Raw genomic sequence first — 17,342 nt, 5'->3', positions numbered from 1 at the left:
GCTGAAAGGCAAAACGCGCCGTCCTGAAGGGTCTGCTGGGTGAAAAAACACACTGAGGGAAGTGTTAATGCAAGTCTGAGGGAGTTGGAGAGTTTGTAACTGAGAGGTGTCTGCTGGTGTCTTTTATGTCAAGGGTTAAACTCTGCCCGTGTCCAGCACTGTCACCCCCAGGGATGCTCAGAGCTGGGCACAGCCCTGTCACAGCCAGCCTGGGGCGTGGGCAGAGAAATGGGAATGAGCTGGGCAGTGAAACTGCTCCAGCTGGGAAGGGGAGGTGATGTGGGAGCCACCCCTGAGATGATGTGGGAGCCATCCCCAAACTGATGTGGGAGCCATCCCTAAAGTGATGTGGGAGCCATCCCCAAAGTGATGAGGGAACCTCCCCCAAAGTGAGGTGGGAACCATCCCTGAGGTGATGTGGGAATCATCCCAAAGGTGATGAGGGAACCATCCCTGAGGTGATGAGGGAACCACCCCCAAAATTATGTGGGAGCCATCCCTAAAGTGATGCAGGGACCATCCCCAAAGTGATGAGGGAACCATCCCCAAAGTGACATGGGAGTCACTTCTGAGATTATGTGGGACACATCCCCACAGAGATGTGGGAGCCATCCCTAAAGTGATGTGGGAGCCATCCCCAAAGTGATCTTGGTCCCATCCCCAAAGTGACATGGGAGCCACCCCTGAGATTATGTGGGAGCCATCCCTAAAGTGATGCAGGGACCATCCCCAAAGTGATGTGGGAACCGCCCCCAAGGTGATGTGGGAGGCACCCCTGGGGTGATGTGGGAGGCACCCCCAGGATGGAGCAGAAGGAGCTGAGGATGCTGCCAGGGGTGGGGGAACAGCTCTGAGCAGCCCTGTGGGCTCCTGGCATCCATTGCCAGCATTGGCTGGGAATTGCCGTGGGAAGGGCCGGGTCTCTCCTGACCCTGCAGACTCACAGAGGGTTCCCTGTCACAGCCAGTTCTATTCTCATGGAATGTTCGCCCGTTGCTGTGTGAGTCCTGCAGCTCTGCAAGGTGTGGGAAGGATCTGTTAATCCCAGAATGGTTGGGGTGGGAAGGGGCTTTAAAAATCATCTTCCATCCCCAGCCATAGGGGATGTCCCAGGTGCTCCAAGCCCTGTCCAACCTGCCCTTGGGCACTTCCAGGGATCCAGGGGCAGCCACAGCTTCTCTGGGCACCCTCCCAGGGTTTCCCCACCCTCTCAAGGATGAATTCCTTCCTATTCACAGAATCAGAGAATCACAGAATAACCTGAGTTTGAAGGGACCCACAAACATCATCAAATCCAGCTCCTGATGGCCGAGCTCCAGTTGGGACCTTGCACCACAAAGGGCACCTAATCCAACATCTGATCTCAACCTCTCCCAGTGTCGTGCCCCACTCCTCCCTCTAAAAGCGTTTGCGCATCTCAGTCGTTTTAAGTAAACTTTGAGAAATTGAATTTTAAGTCATATCTAAATCAGATCCATCCCTGGCCTGTGACCTGGGCACGGGGTAATGAACAGAGGGAACTGCTGGGTGTCCCCGGGGAGCAGCTCTTCCCTTGGCAGCTTTGCTCTCAATTACACAGCCCCGACTGCTGTGATTCATCCTGACGTGATCCCCTGGTGATGAGAGCCCAGCACAGGATCCTGTGTTTAGCTGGAAATACATTTAAAAATGCATTTCTGGAGGGGTTTCCTTTAAATTATTAAAGAACAGTAATTCACCTTTTAAACTCGCCAAGATGTAAAGCACTTTATGGACTATCTTTCAAATCGTTTTAAAAAAATCTTCAGATCCCCCCCTCTCTCTTGGTTCTCTCACAACTATTTAGTAAAACAATAATAAAACCAAAAACCGATACAAATGTTGCCTGTTGTTTAGAGGAGTAAATATCCTTGGTAAGTCTTAGCAAAGCACTTTACAACAGAGTGGTTTGGATGCAGTCCAGACTGTTCAATAGTTAATATATTATTCATATTAATAAAATAATGTTTGGAAAGGCACCAAGAGCTGCTCAGCCAGACCTGGGGTTTAGCAGTTAGTCCACAATTAGTTACCAGTTGAGGGTTTCCCATGTTTCTCTGAGCTCTGCTGGGGTGTGAAGAGGATTTCAAGGATGTCACTGTCACAGCTGTCATTTATTCGGCATTCCCAGTGTCCCAACCAAAATTCTCCTGGTCCCTTTCACCCAGAGGGCTCCAATTCACTGTAAAATCAATATCCCAGTGGGACAAAAAGTTTGCCAAGTTCCTGGGTGCAATGACTGGGGACCCCTGGGTGCCCCTGGCCCTGGTCAGAGCAGCTTGGAGGGAGCAGAATCCTCCTCCTGGAGCAGCAGAGAAAACAAACCAGCCATTTGTAACCCTTAATTTAAACAGCTCCCGAAGTAATAGTATAAATAGTCTAATGCAATTGTAATGGCTGATGAATTATGCATGCAAGTCCTCTTCCCTCTTTGAATATGCATGAGGCAGGAAATCGCCCGAGTGGCACAATATTGATGCTTTAGTGCTCACTTAGAGCCCTGCCCGGGGCTCTGGGGACAGGCAGCCCAGGGCTGCAGCTCCCCTGTCTCCTGCTGGGCACAGGGATGCTCCAAACCTGCTGAGAAAGAGATTCTGCATGGGACAAATTAAAAAACAAACAAACAAACAAAAAAAAACCAAAAAAAAAAAAAAACCAAAACAAAACAAAACCAACCAACCAACCAACCAACCAAACACCAGCCTAAAGTGAGGAGGGTGTAAATATCACAGTCAGCTCTGTTCAGTCTGCAGCTCTTCTGTCTCTTGTTGGACACAGGGATGCCCCAAACCTGCTGAGAATGAGCTTCTGCATGGGACAAACCAAAAACCAGCCTAAAGTGAGGAGGGTGTAAATATCAGAGCCAGCTCTGTACAGTCTGCAGCTCCCTTATCTCCTGTTGGACACAGAGATGCTCCAAACTGGCTGAGAAAGAGATTCTGCATGGGACAAATTAAAAAAAAAAACCAGCCTAAAGTGAGGGGGGTGTAAATATCACAGTCAGCTCTGTTCAGTCTGCAGCTCTTCTGTCTCCTCCTGGGCACAGGGATGCTCCAAACCCACTGAGAAAGAGATTCTGCATGGGACAAATATAAAAAAAACAGCCTAAAGTGAGGAGGGTGTAAATGTCAGAGTGGGTTTTGTACAGTCTGCAGCTCCTCTGTCTCCTGCTGGGCACAGGGATGCTCCAGACCCACTGAGAATGAGCTTCTGCATGGGACAAACCAGAAAACCAGCCTAAAATGAGGAGCATGTACATATCAGAGCCAGCTCTGTTCAGTCTGCAGCTCTTCTGTCTCCTGTTGGACACAGAGATGCTCCAGACCTGCTTAGAAAGAGATTCTGCATGGGACAAACCAGAAAACCAGCCTAAAATGAGGAGGGTGTAAATATCAGAGCCAGCTCTGTACAGGCTGCAGCTCTTGTGTCTCTTGTTGGACACAGGGATGCTGAGAATGATCTTCTGGATGGGACAAACCAAAAAACCAGCCTAAAATGAGGAGGGTGTAAATATCAGAGTCAGCTCTGTACAGTCTGCAGCTCCTCTGTCTCCTGTTGGATACAGGGATGCTCCAAACCTGCTGAGAAAGAGATTCTGCATGGGACAAACCAAAAATCAGACTGAAATGAGGAGAGTGTAAGTATCAGAGTCAGCTCTGTACAGGCTGCAGCTCTTGTGTCTCTTGTTTGACACAGGGATGCTGAGAATGAGCTTCTGCATGGGACAAACCAAAAAAAAAACAGCCTAAAATGAGGAGGGTGTAAATATCAGAGCCAGCTCTGTACAGGCTGCAGCTCTTGTGTCTCCTGTTGGATACAGGGATGCTCCAAACCCACTGAGAAAGAGATTCTGCATGGGACAAACCAAAAATCAGACTGAAATGAGGAGAGTGTAAATATCAGAGTCAGCTCTGTACAGGCTGCAGCTCTTCTGGCTCCTGTTGGACACAGGGATGCTGAGAATGAGCTTCTGCATGGGACAAACAAAAAAAAACCAACCTAAAGTGAGGAGGGTGTAAATATCAGAGCCGGCTTTGTACAGTCCGGCTTAAAAAATCAGGATAATGATATCAAACTAGTTCTAGGAGCTGAAGCAAATAAATTAATTTCAGTGACAGGAATAAAGTGGATCTAATTAGGAGTCCCTCTGCAGTGCCTCATTAGTGTGGTTGGTAAGTAAATGAAATTTCAGCAGGAGTGAGTTGGGCTATTTGTCTCGGGGTATTTTTAGGAGTCACAAAATGCCAACAAACCGGGTTTTCCTCGCAGAAAATTCCCTTTATCAGATGTCTGGGGGCCTTTTGCACTTCATTTACATTCCTCAGGCACTCGCCTCACTCTCCGCAGCTCATTCATAAATTGAAACAAATCAAAGGGATTTTTTTTTTTTTTGGGAGACAAATGGATTTTAGCTGTCTCACCACCCGCCTGCAACTCCTCAGTGAATCTGGTGAATCTGAGCACTTCACAAACTTCATCCTTTTCCCTCCTCGTGAATAAACGACTCATTTTTTCCTTCTGTGGGTGCCAGCACCGTCCTGCACAGACTCCCCACAACATCTCAGGGTAATTTTATTACAGACCCTCATTTGTCACTTTTATTGGACTTGAGGCAGCTGTTGGTAACCTGCAGTTGTCAGTCAGCGCCGATTTCCCTTTGACTTTCAGCGCCCGGAAAGTCAGAGCCCCGTGGTAATTTAATGAGAGGGACATCAACATTCTGCTCATACCCACCCCAGCAGAGGTCCTGGCAGATCATTGAGTGAGCATCTCTCCTTTCAGGACACAGCCCTCCCATGGAAAGTGTAAAATTAACCCCATTAATTGTGTTCTCAACACAACAGAACCCCCAAAACTCAGCAATTGGCAAGGTTGGAAGTTTTGGGACATAGGACACAGCCCTCCCATGGAAAGCACGAATTTATCCCGTTAATTGTGTCCTTGACACATCAGAACCTCCAAAACTCAGCAATTCACCAAGTTGGTATTTTTGGGGCACAGGACACAGCCCTCCCATGGAAAGCTCAAATTTATCCCGTTAATTGTGTCCTCAGCACATCAGAACCCCCAAAACTCAACAATTCGCAAGGTTGGAATTTTTGGGACACAGGACACAACATGGAAAGTGTAAATTATCCCATTAATTGTGTCCTTGACATGTCAGAACCCCCAAACCTCAGCAATTCACAAAGTTGGTATTTTTGGGATGTGTTGCCGCCTCCCAAAAACCTCCCGTTGTTGTTACAATCCCACGAGGTCTGGACATTGGGAATTTAATCAAATTAATGTTCTGGAGAGGTGGCCAAGGGACATATACCCTGACCTGGAGCCCAGTTGAAGTTCTCTGCTCCTCCATGAGGAGAAGTGAGAGATCCCACGCTGTTTGCAGCTTTCCAGGATTTGTTTGTTGTGCAAAAAGAGATTTTTTTTGCATAAAAGGTGAGATTGCTGCCAGAGGAAGGTACAGGTTGGTCTGTGTGAAGGTATTTGGGTGCTTTCTGCGCCTCCTATTGATGGCCCTTCCATCAATAGGAGCTCCCAGCCTCCCCTGGAATGGCAAGAATTGGGAATAGCAGGGGAAAAACTTCCCAAAATCCTCCTTCTGTAGGACTGGGATAAAAACCTGCATGAGCTTTTGCCGCATTTGCAACCTGAATTTCTTGTTTAACAACAACCCCTGTGATGTTGGCAAAACCTTTGGGTTGGGATTTTTGATGTGCAGCCTCCACCTCCAAAAATGCTGGAATTAAACACGATTTTTATGGCAGGTTGAAGTGTTCAAGGCCAGGTTGGACAGGGCTTGGAGCAACCTGAGTTAGTGGAAAATGTCCCTGCTCGTGGCACGGGGAGGGGGGAATGAAAAGAACTTTAAAGTTCCTCCCAAACCAAACAATTCTGTGATTTCAAGGCTGATTTTAACACAAAAGTAATTTTAAAGAGATGGCCCAAAATTTATTGTACAATAAATTCTAACCAGAACATCAATTTGAACTGGGCTTTTAAAGCCTTATTAGACTGCAGAGGTTTGAATATCTAAATTAGTAGAAAGTTCTTAACAGATTTTTAACCAATGGCTGTGATTAACATATTTATTAAATTTTTTTTTTACACAGATTAAATTCAGACACTTCCATTCTGTTCTACAGTGTGACTGCCCAGAGATTGGGCCACACAGGATGATTCATAAAGTTTCGATATCAAAATAACATCCTCAGGCAAGAATAATTTGATTTTCCCCCCCTCCCCTCCAACATGTTGCCATAGATTTCCCTAAATGTTTTACAAACAGTTATTAAAAGCACATTGAGAATCTGAATTCCCCGTGGGCAAAATGTTTTTGTACTTAACTTTCGTTTAATTCAAGAAAAAAAAAAAAATCAAAAAAAATCCCATCTGGTTGGAGTTGCAGCAAAACTTGGGAAAATCTTTATCCAGCTATGACAACGACATGGATGTGAACCCAAAAATTGCTCGTGGCCACCTTCCCTCACCCCATTCCCTCCAGGTTTGGCTCTGGGAATCTCATTTGGGACCAGGACAAGGCAAAGTTTTGGGGGCTCAGATATTTCCCCCTTCCCAAGGTGGGTTTTGATGGATTTCTAGGCTCGTCACACTCTGGGTCATCAGTGGTGGCCCTTGAGTGGACAATTTGAATCATGGAGTCGTTATTGGATTGGAAGGAGCTAAAGATCATCCCATGGGCAAAGACACTTTCCCCACATCAGGTTGCTCAGGGTGGTGTTAAAAAACAAGTAGGTGCTGTGGGGATAAATGTTCAAATATTCTTTCTTACAGCAACTGCCAGAGGCATCAAAACCGCTCCAGCGTTAATTTATTGACATTCAAATTATGCATTTATCAGCTTGTGCTTTTAAACAGCTCCTAACTGCGCAAATAGATGGGAATTTAAAAAAAAATAAATTAAATAAAAAAAAAAAAACACCAGCCCCTTTTCAAGTCTCCCTTCCCTTAAACGGCCCCGTAAATTTTCAATGTCACATCCCCGCGCGCGGCTGCCCTTAATCTGACAGTGTCACAGGGATCTATCTTCATTTTCTCACTCTTTTCATAATCTAATCCTCAGCTCTAACATGCAATTAGTGCCCTCCTCGGCCCCCTCGCATACCAAGCAGGCTGATTGCTACAGCTCTCCCTGTGCAATCCATTTAGCCCCGGTGCCTCATAATGAATATGTACATTGGGGGGGACCTCGGCGAGGAGGGTCACAGGCAATCAACCTTGAATTCAATTACTCCAGTCAAGGTTAATGACTCGGCGCAGTGGTCAGAGCCAGCCGGGCTCCCCCAGGTTCAATCAGGCTGTCACAGCTGCTGGTGCCGCGTGCCTGCGGCGTGACAGGGAGGGGACAGGGTGCTGGTGGCACTGCCATTGTCCCCCAATGGGAGCAGCAGGGCACGACAGAGAAGGGACAAGGTGGTGGTGGCACTGCCATTGTCCCATTGCCCCAATGGGAGCAGCAGGGCACAACAGAGAGGGGACAGGGTGGTGGTGGCACTGCCATTGCCCCAATGGGAGCAGCAGGGCACAACAGGGAGGGGACAACGTGGTGGTGGCACTGCCATCCCCCCCCATTGCCCCAATGGGAGCAGCAGGGCACGACAGAGAGGGGACAGGGTGGTGGTGGCACTGCCATCCCCCCAATGGGAGCAGCAGGGCACGACAGAGAGGGGACAGGGTGGTGGTGGCACTGCCATCCCCCCATTGCCCCAGTGGGAGCAGCAGGGCACGACAGAGAGGGGACAGGGTGGTGGTGGCACTGCCATCCCCCACCATTGCCCCAGTGGGAGCAGCAGGACACGACAGAGAGGGGACAGGGTGGTGGTGGCACTGCCATTGTCCCATTGCCCCAATGGGAGCAGCAGGGCAGGACAGAGAGGGGACAGGGTGGTGGTGGCACTGCCATCCCCCCCCATTGTCCCAGTGGGAGCAGCAGGGCATGACAGAGAGGGGACAGGGTGGTGGTGGCACTGCCATTGCCCCAGTGGGAGCAGCAGGGCACGACAGAGAGGGGACAGGGTGGTGGTGGCACTGCCATTGCCCCAGTGGGAGCAGCAGGGCAGGACAGAGAGGGGACAGGGTGGTGGTGGCACTGCCATCCCCCATTGCCCAGTGGGAGCAGCAGGGCACGGTTGGGTGTGGGCACAGGGGGTCTGTGCCCTGCTGATGGTGCTGTGGGGACAGAGCTGCCACCAGAGCCAAGGGGAGCTCAATGAGGGGGTTTGTTCTGCAGGAGAAACTCCAGTTCTGCCCTGCCCATCCAAGGCTTCCCACAGGGCTGCACGCTGAGGAGGGAGTTATTTAGTAGTGCAGACAAATTAAAAACATAAATAACCTTCGACTGTCGGGATCTTTTCAATAAAAACAAATTATGGGGTTTATGTATGTAAAGCAGTTTGGCTTGGTGTGAAGAATCTTTTGCAGGTGATTTATGCTGTTATTAAATATGGGGCAATTTTTAGAACCAAATCACTGCTGTCATTTGGGGAGCATTACATTGTATTTAACACAAATTCCTAATGGATATCTTTTTTCAAAATGATCTTCCAATGCTTAGATTTTTAAAAGAGAAACCCCTTTCTTTAAAAAAAAAAAAAAAAAAAAAAAAAAAAAAAAAAAATTTTTGTTTATCTTGTCTTCTTTTCCTTCCATTCCAGTGGGAGAAAAAAATCAGAGAGGGGACATGAACAGGTTCATTTCCCATAACTGGGCTGGGCAGAGAGGCAGCCTGAGACCTGGCGGAGAATTTTAATATATCCAAATTCCTCTTCCCTCACTTTGAAATACGATGGCAAAACCCACCATGAACCCACTCCCCACAATGATAGAACACTTTGAATTGTATTTAATTAGTTATTAATTCAGGAGTCATGAATTACTCCCTCCAACAGTGATAAAAAAAGAGGATAAAATACAGATGGACAGGCTTAAAATCCCTTCCTGGATAAAGTTTCTGAAGACCTGTTCAGCTCTTCCATCAGCAATTAAACATCCAGAAATCAGCTCTCCTGGCCAAGAGGAACGAGCCTGTGAGTGCTTCAGGTCAGCCCTGGAAATCTGGGACAGAATTAAACTTCCAGAAAAAAAAAATATTTGGGTTTTTCCACGGTCTGTGGAGTCACAGATTAACTGAGGGAGTCAGGAAATCAGGAACTTTGGGAAATCCTGGGGGATTGTTCCTGAGCAGGAGCAGCTCCTGCAAGTGGTGGTGCAAAGTTTAAAGATTAAACAGAGAAAAGCAGGGAAGTGCTGCTGGTGGAGAGGTGACAGGAGGCGTTAAGGGAAGGTTTTGTTGGTGTCCAAAGTGATTTTTCTGACACACAGAATCCTCCACAGCTCACAGAGACACCTCTCAGGTGTTCCAGGATTTGCATGAGTCTGTTTGGGGTGTGGGGAGCCTCTAATGAGGATCCATAAATCTCCTGTTCCTGTTATTTCACCTCCTGAAATGCCATTTTGGCCAAAGCCATAATATCAAATCAGGAACAAACAGCAAATTGAGGCTTGTTCAGGAGGGGCAGGAGCAAAATGAAAATTTCTGAAGGGCTGGCAGAGCCCAGCTCATTTGTGATGCTCAGGGAGCCACGGAAAAATCACTGCTGGGCTGAAATTGTGGAGAATTCATTCCTCCCAGTGTTTGGGATGTCCCAATCCTGGCCATTCTCAGAGACTGAGGATTATCAGATTAGAGTCACTTAAAATGGCTTTAATTAGATGATTGGATATTCATCCTAATTGGATGAATTAGGTGCTTAAACAGTTGAGATTTTAATTGGTCCATGAGTTTATTTATAAAATATAAGATCACATTTTCCAGGTTTTATTTCAGTTTGTTCAAAGAACCTAAAAAGTCTTGCAGGGGCTGTCAGGGAAAAGCACTGAGGTTGTTTTCCCCCATTTAATTATGATACAAATGGTTGGCTTAGAGGGGAAAGTTTGGAAAACAATTTGTTGTACAGGTGATACACTGGTGTGACTGGTACCAGCAACTTTATATTTCCAAAATAAATTATTGTAGCAAAAGGTTGTAGCAAAATATATTCAGTTATAGCTGTGAGATCAAACATTTCAAACCAGTGTCATTACACACATTTATATTAAATGATACTTTTGTATTGATTAAAGGCACCTCAAACTCAGACTTTCAAACACTTTTCTGGGAGCCTCCAAAGCTTAACTGAGAGTTAAATAAAGCTTTCCAAAGGATTTATCAGGTAAATGTTATGGATTGCTGTGATTTAATTTATGGGATTAGTTTGACTTTCAATTACCGGGCTTCGCACTGAATCACTTTATATTTGGAGCTCTGTAAGTAGCACTCCTTACACTCGATCTTTCATTTGGAGAAGGATTATCAATAATTAGACACCGTGGCCTTATTGATCAACTAATCAATACCCACATTAATCATCAGCAGCCTGAAAACAATTCACTCTTTGCATGAGAAGGAGTCGGTGCAATCAAATTCCCACCCCTTGCAGGTGGTACCTTTGTGGGAGCAGATCTCTGAACCTGCTGCTGCAAACCCACACAGGCTTTGCTCTTCTTTTGAACTTCTTAATTAACTTTGGCTCGTTGTTTCTCAATTTTTTCTGCTGTTGGTTTGTCGCTAACAATATAACTTTTGGCCCAAAAATGTGTTGGGTAGAGAGACAGAGAGTCTGCAAAGGGCAGTACAGAAGGATTGCAGGATGAACCCCAAGCTGAGCTCTCATCTCTGCCCTCATCACCCCAAAACTCAACAGAGATAAACTGAGGATGCCCCCCAAACCAGCAGCTTCACATAAATGTCTCTCTCTGAGATTTTTCTTTCCCCTTTTAATCACTCAAAATGTTTCCCAGGCGTTTCAAGGAATTATAGATGCACATTACCCAAGTTACACAGGGTTTCTCCAATCCAGAGCAGAACACCTGATTAAGTTTGTGTTTGCTGTTCTCGGCCATAAAAAAACCATTTATAGCCAAGCCTCTCCATCAATCAGGTGAGACTATTAAGAAAACACCAAACTGCCCAATAAATTATCCTAATCTGCTGTAAAACTGATCTTAGCAATTAATTTAGTCAATTATATTTAACCAGTTGGCAAGTGGCCTAAATAATGTAATCGCATTGGGTTTTTCACGGAATAAAACCTGAGAGAGCTGTAAAAAAATCACTCCCAAAAACACAGAACTGTGATTTTGTTTTGGGATGTGACACAGCTCAGGTAAGGACACGGCCTCAGGCACAGCCATAAATGGTTTTTGTGGTGGTAACTCTCAGAGAGGGTTTCCTCACCTGAGATTTAAGTTGTTTAAAGTCCTTGGGTGTCTAAAAGCCATGAGTCGCATCGGTAGGAAAAAGGGGAGCCTTCAAGGTTTTGTTTTCAGGTTTCTTCTGTTGTTTATTATTTGATATCTCAGAATTTTCTCCTCTCCCAGCCGAGGTCTGGACAGTGGTGAGGACATGAGGGGACTGACCATTGATGGGCATCACCTCACATTTATACAGATAACCATGTGTGGGTTATTTACAATTTTATACCAATACCTAGTGCTCACACTAAAAGGGTCATTTCTACTCTGACCCAACCCACTCTCACTCCCTTGTGTCATCATCACCTCAGGAGATGGAGGACAAGGAAGAAAGAGAAGGACACGAGGTACCACCCAAATTCCACCATCTCATCCTCCATTTACCTCTATTCTGTGAGCCCTAAACCCACAGAGGGGTGGAAACCTCTATAGCCAATTCCTTGCCCCCTGACAAAAATGTATAAAAGATGGAGTCACGAAATAAAATTGAAACTTTCCTTGTTTAATCTGCTGCTGCCTGTTTTATCTTTTGTGTGTCCAAAATAATAAAAGACTGGAGCCTTTGTGTTTAACCCCTGTGGATCCAACCTTGGGCACCAGTGAGACATGGGGACATCACAGGACGTGCCACCATCGTGAGGGGCTCAAACTGGAGTATTTTAACTTCCAAAAAGAAGTTTTGTGCCATGAAATGGCAACAGGGCTGCTCCTCACTCAGTCTGGTCCTGGGAATGGTGACACAGATCCTGTCCCCACACAGGGGACAGCAGGGAACAGCCTCCCAATGCAATTAGTATTAGTTACCTCAGCTGTTTATTAATAGTAGTTGCAGTCGTATAATACTCTCTAATGTAGTATAATACCCTCTAATGTAGTATAATACCCTCCAATGTGTACATCAATACCCATATCCATACTCAGGTTTCTTTGCTGGTGGCTTTGAACCAACCTGCTGTACCCTGGCAATTCCTCCTGCTTGGTACACGACATGGAATCATAAAAAGTTATTAATTTGGAAACCTCCTCTAAGATCAGGGAGTCTGACCAGCCCCCAGCACTGGCAAGGCCACCAGTGACATGTCCCCAAGTGCCACACCCACTCAGCTTTTAAATCCTTCCAGGGTTGGAAATTCCACCACTGCTCTGGGCAGCTGTGTCAGGGCTGGATGACCTTTTCCAAGAAGAAATTTTCCTAATATCCAACTTGAATCTCCTCTGGTGTGACTTGAGGCTGTTTTCATTTGTTCTTTGGGAAAAGAGACCAACCCTCACCTCCTGTCAGGGAGTTGTGGAGAGACACAAGGTTTCTCCTGAGCCTCCTTTTTTTCAGGCTGAGCTCCCCCAGCTCCATTCCCTTCTCTGGACACTCCTGCAACATCCCACATCTCCAGCAGGCTCCATGCCCTCATCCCATCCTTGGACTCCCAACACGTGCCGGGGCTCACGGAGGCGCAGGAACCCCTCGATTCCATGCCCAGGGTGACTCCTCCCTGCCAACAGCCCAATAAAACCTGGCTTAAAAGCCCCATAAACCCAGCAATTGTAAGACATTGGAATGATCTGAGGCAGGGCTGGAGCAGAGGCCTCCTTGCCTTTGATGTTTATTGCCACGGCGGAGCGAACGGGAACAATGCCGGGCTCCGCGCGCCCTCCTTAGCGCTCGGAATTTCACATTTGTTTCCAATTTTACCAGTTTGCCATTGTGGGCTTTCCTCCTGCCATTGTCTGAGGGGTGGCCGTTGTAATTTCTCTTTTGTGCTCGGTAATTCTGGAGCAGTCCAGGGCCAGGCAGACACATCTGCATGGAGAGCCCTGCCCTCCTGCACCAGGGCCGTGTTGGAAGGTCACTCTCCTCATAAACTTTGTTATCGCTGTTGGTTTTATCCATTATATTTGACATATTAAGCTTCTGTATCTTGGCATAAAGGACACAATATTGCAGCATATTGGCAAGCTCATTTGCTTTTCACAGCCAGTGTTGTGTCCAAATAGCAGTCCCTGGGGAGCAACACGTGGATATAGAGCGCAGGAAAATGAGCCTCAGCAGCAGGTGGCCTTTTGCAGCCTAATGAACACGGCAATCTGTTACCAGCACGGCGAGCCTTTTCACCAGACAATTAGGCAACTAAGCATGTAATTATTCAGGCCAACAAGAAGAGCCTCTTCTCTAATTTCATCTTTTCATTGCTGTTTACTCACCCACACTCCCCTCATTAATGAGAGATTTTCCAGTCTATGCTAATTGGTTTCAATAACATTCATTTCGGCTGAAAAGGGGAGCGATCCTGTTAATTGGGAATCGAAGGCGTCTTTTCATTTCGAGTGCGTCCTGCCATGGAAATCTGAACACTCTCAACAGGTTTGAGCTAATGAAATTAAGTTACACAGCCACCGGTGGTGTAATAGAAATAAAGTAATTTATTTTCACTGAAGCATGTGCTCTAGGTCCTGAACAATTAATCCAGCTCGTTGGGGAGAGCCATTGGAAGAGGTGATTTGGAATAAACAAGGCAGCAGCTCCGGAGCTGCCGCTGCAATTCTCAGGGTGGTTTCACTGCTGAGCTCTTCAGCACCACCCAAAATGTTTAATGGGAACGAGAAGCATTTATGGAAAACACTAATTCTTTAAGAGCTGCTTGGGAAATAAGGAAACAGAGCGCGGAGCTTGCCAGCCTGTTAAGTGTGAGGGTGGGTTAAAGCACCGTAAAATAAATAAATGGGGGGTTCCTGGCTCTGAAATCAAATCCCTCCACAGGGCTGAGAGGACTGGGGAGCTGCAATCTGACCTCTCCAGTGTTCAGGGCCTGGAAAGCAAGAGGGAACTGAAGCCCAAGAGTCAAATATGTTTGGGGTTTTTCATTGACCACAAATATGAGGAATTAATTTTGAAGGAAAACTGAGATTCTCAATTATCGACGTAACTTTTGGTGTTCAGGCTGTAAGGAAATCTTCAGCTGCCTTGTTCCAGCTTTAGGTTTGGAACTGGTTGGTTTTTAAGGTCCCTTCCAACCCAACAAAACCCCAAACAGGATTCTATAATTTTGCTATAGATGAACCTTAGAACATCAACAAGGTGGAGGAGGCAGTTTGGAGGTGTCTGAGCATCCTGGCCATGCCCTGGCTTTTCCTTGTGATGGAAACACAGCAAAACAACCCAGAACAGTTGGGTTGGAAGGGACCTTCAGGATCATCCAAACTTCCACTGAACCAGGTCACTCAGGGGTGGTTTCTCCTGGAGTGGGTGATCCCAGCTGCTGCAGGTCACTGCAGTGGCCATTAATTAATTAAAAATAAATTTTCAGGCTGAGAACTACAGTCTCCGAGCAATGCCAGGGCTAAAGGATGGCTTTCCATGTGGGAAAATTCAGAAAACTTTGAAAACTTCAGTGTTTCAGTGTGGAGGAGACCACAGCTGTAGGATGCCTGAAATGCTCTCTGGAGCTGAACATGAGCCAAGGGCAGAGAGATAAGGAATCCTCTGCAAATCCAGATGTAATTATGTATTTTTCAACTAAGATCCAGCATATATTTAAACTATCATTTGGTCATCCAAAACACATATGCACAACTGAGTAAAAAGCACCCCAAACCACACATTTTCTTGACTTCATCAACTTTTAAAGGAGACTTTCAGCTTTTCCCACCTTTTATTTATTTTTTTTTTCCCCTGGCATTACAACAGCTTGATGAATTCAACACAAGTGAAAGGCCAGCGTGCCACTTTTGTTTTTATCCAACCTGATCGTGGGAGGTGCTGTTCCAAACCTTTGTGGATAACCCATCCTCTGTGCTGGAATTTTTCCTTGCTGGAAGATGCCCTTCCCCACCAGCAGGAAGAGGAGCCCTCGGTTTGTTGCAGTCGTTTCATCTTGGGTTTATTTATAAGCATTTATGGCAGCGTGGGGGATGTAAATGCTAATGTTGGTTCTTTTAAAACCTGGCTCCCAAAATGCATAATAGGCAGAGCTTTATAAAATAATACTCTGCAGCCTGTTATGAATATTTCAAAGAATTATTTCTTTATTTTGCGCGGAGCTCATCGGGCTGACGTTTGATTCATGGCAGCAAAAGCATACCTGGGGTTGCTAAGGTTACCCAATTTCATTCACCCGTGGATAGTTGAGATCTACATAATCCCATCAGATCTTCTACTGCATTTCCAAAGGGCTGTTGATGAATGGGGCCTTGCTCAGATGATGTGTCCATTTACATGTGATATATCTCACCAGTCCTGTCTTGGGGAATATTGCAGCTGATGAAATTTCCCATTATGTGCACACACAGAAAGGCAGAGGGTTGCGTGGGTTTGTTCTCAGCTTGAACAGGCCCCAGGATTAGGAGCCAAGGAGGGTATTTTGTGCTTGAATCTCACTTTTTCTGCCCAAATTGGGAGTATTGTGGCTATGATAATGGACTGTGGTTTGGTCACAGCTCTCTGCAGTGGTTCCATCTCCTGGTTGACACCAGAAAGGCTCAGCCCTTTGCTTCACTGAGCCAGAGCTCACCAGTGACACCCTCATCACCTCTGAATGGGAAATATCTTATTAAAAGTGAGCAGTTTTTCCAGCAGGATTTGCAAACCCTGCGGAATGGCCCAGGTTGGGCTCAGTGGTGACAGAACCAGGGGACAACTGGGGCAGGGAGGAAGATGCACCACAGACACTCCAAGTCCTGAGCAGTGCCCCTCCTTCCCACCTCCTGAGGACATTATTACACACAACAGATGAATTTCTGTGTTAGAAACCTATGGCAGCCAAGCCACAGGTGCTCTTTAATTTGAATTTACATGAGTTTAACTGTAGACCTGGAGTGTTTGGACACGAAGAGTTTAACTCCATAAACCAGCCACGTCCAAATCCCTCTCCCTGTGCCTCTTTTCCTCAGCAACCCAGCCCAAACCACATCACACAGGCTGGGAAACACAGGAACTGTGGTTTTGGTGGGACTGGGGTGGGCTGGGCTGTGCTGGGGGCCCCATGGAACATCCAGGAGCAAAACTGAAATGTGGGTGCAGCCAGGGGGGGTTATCCCAGGGGGGTTATCCCAGGGGAACATCCCAGGGGGGTTATCCAGGGGGGTTATCCCAGGGGGGTTATCCCAGGGGGGTTATCCAGGGGGGTTATCCCAGGGGGGTTATTCCAGGGGGGTTATCCCAGGGGGGTTATCCCAGGGGGGTTATCCAGGGGGGTTATCCCAGGGGAACATCCCAGGGGGGTTATCCCAGGGGGGTTATCCAGGGGGGTTATCCCAGGGGGGTTATCCCAGGGGGGTTATCCCAGGGGGGTTATCCCAGGGGGGTTATCCAGGGGGGTTATCCCAGGGGAGCATCCCTCACTGCCCCAGGGCCCTCCCAGCCCTTCTTGGACACAGTGGGACAGACCCTGTTTGCACAAAAAGGGATGAAAATCAAACAGATTTGGTGCAAGTGGGGCCAGGACAGACAGTCCCAGGTCCTTTATTCCCAGAGCAGACCTGGTCAGAATCTGATCTCCAAAGCCAGAAATGCTCATCCCAAATCTTCCCAGAGATATGTTTGTAAGTGGAAGGAGGAAAACTGTTCTTGAGGCAGTCTGAGGCTGGAGCCTGTGCAGTCCTGCAAACCCACGCTGTATTTCATCCTTTAAAAGCTATCACTTTACTTAGCAAGCTGCTTACTACAATTATACAATGTTTTTCTTGGCCCCCAGCTACATTAAACATCCATTTTACAGCGTTTGCTGCACGCCCCTGAAAGGCTGGCTCCCGAGGAGGGGGTTGTAAAGGGTGATACTGTAAAAAGGGACACGGGTTCCTCATTAACTTTATAGTTTTATTGCTTTGTTTGGGGGCACCTTCCCTTCCTCCCCTCCCGTGGCTTGTGCTCAGCTACTTTACCCAAGAGGATCTGGCTGGGAACGTTTTCCAACAGCATCCTCTGCTCTGGGCTGAAAAGCCCCTCCTAAAGTGGATCCAAAGCCCCTCCTAAAGTGGATTAAAAACATCTCCTAAAGTGGATCCAAAGCTCTTCCTAA

This window comes from Zosterops lateralis (genome assembly GCF_965231275.1).
Source record: "Zosterops lateralis genome assembly, chromosome: 10".
NCBI classification, from domain to species: domain Eukaryota; kingdom Metazoa; phylum Chordata; class Aves; order Passeriformes; family Zosteropidae; genus Zosterops; species Zosterops lateralis.
This window is presented reverse-complemented; position numbering follows the sequence as displayed.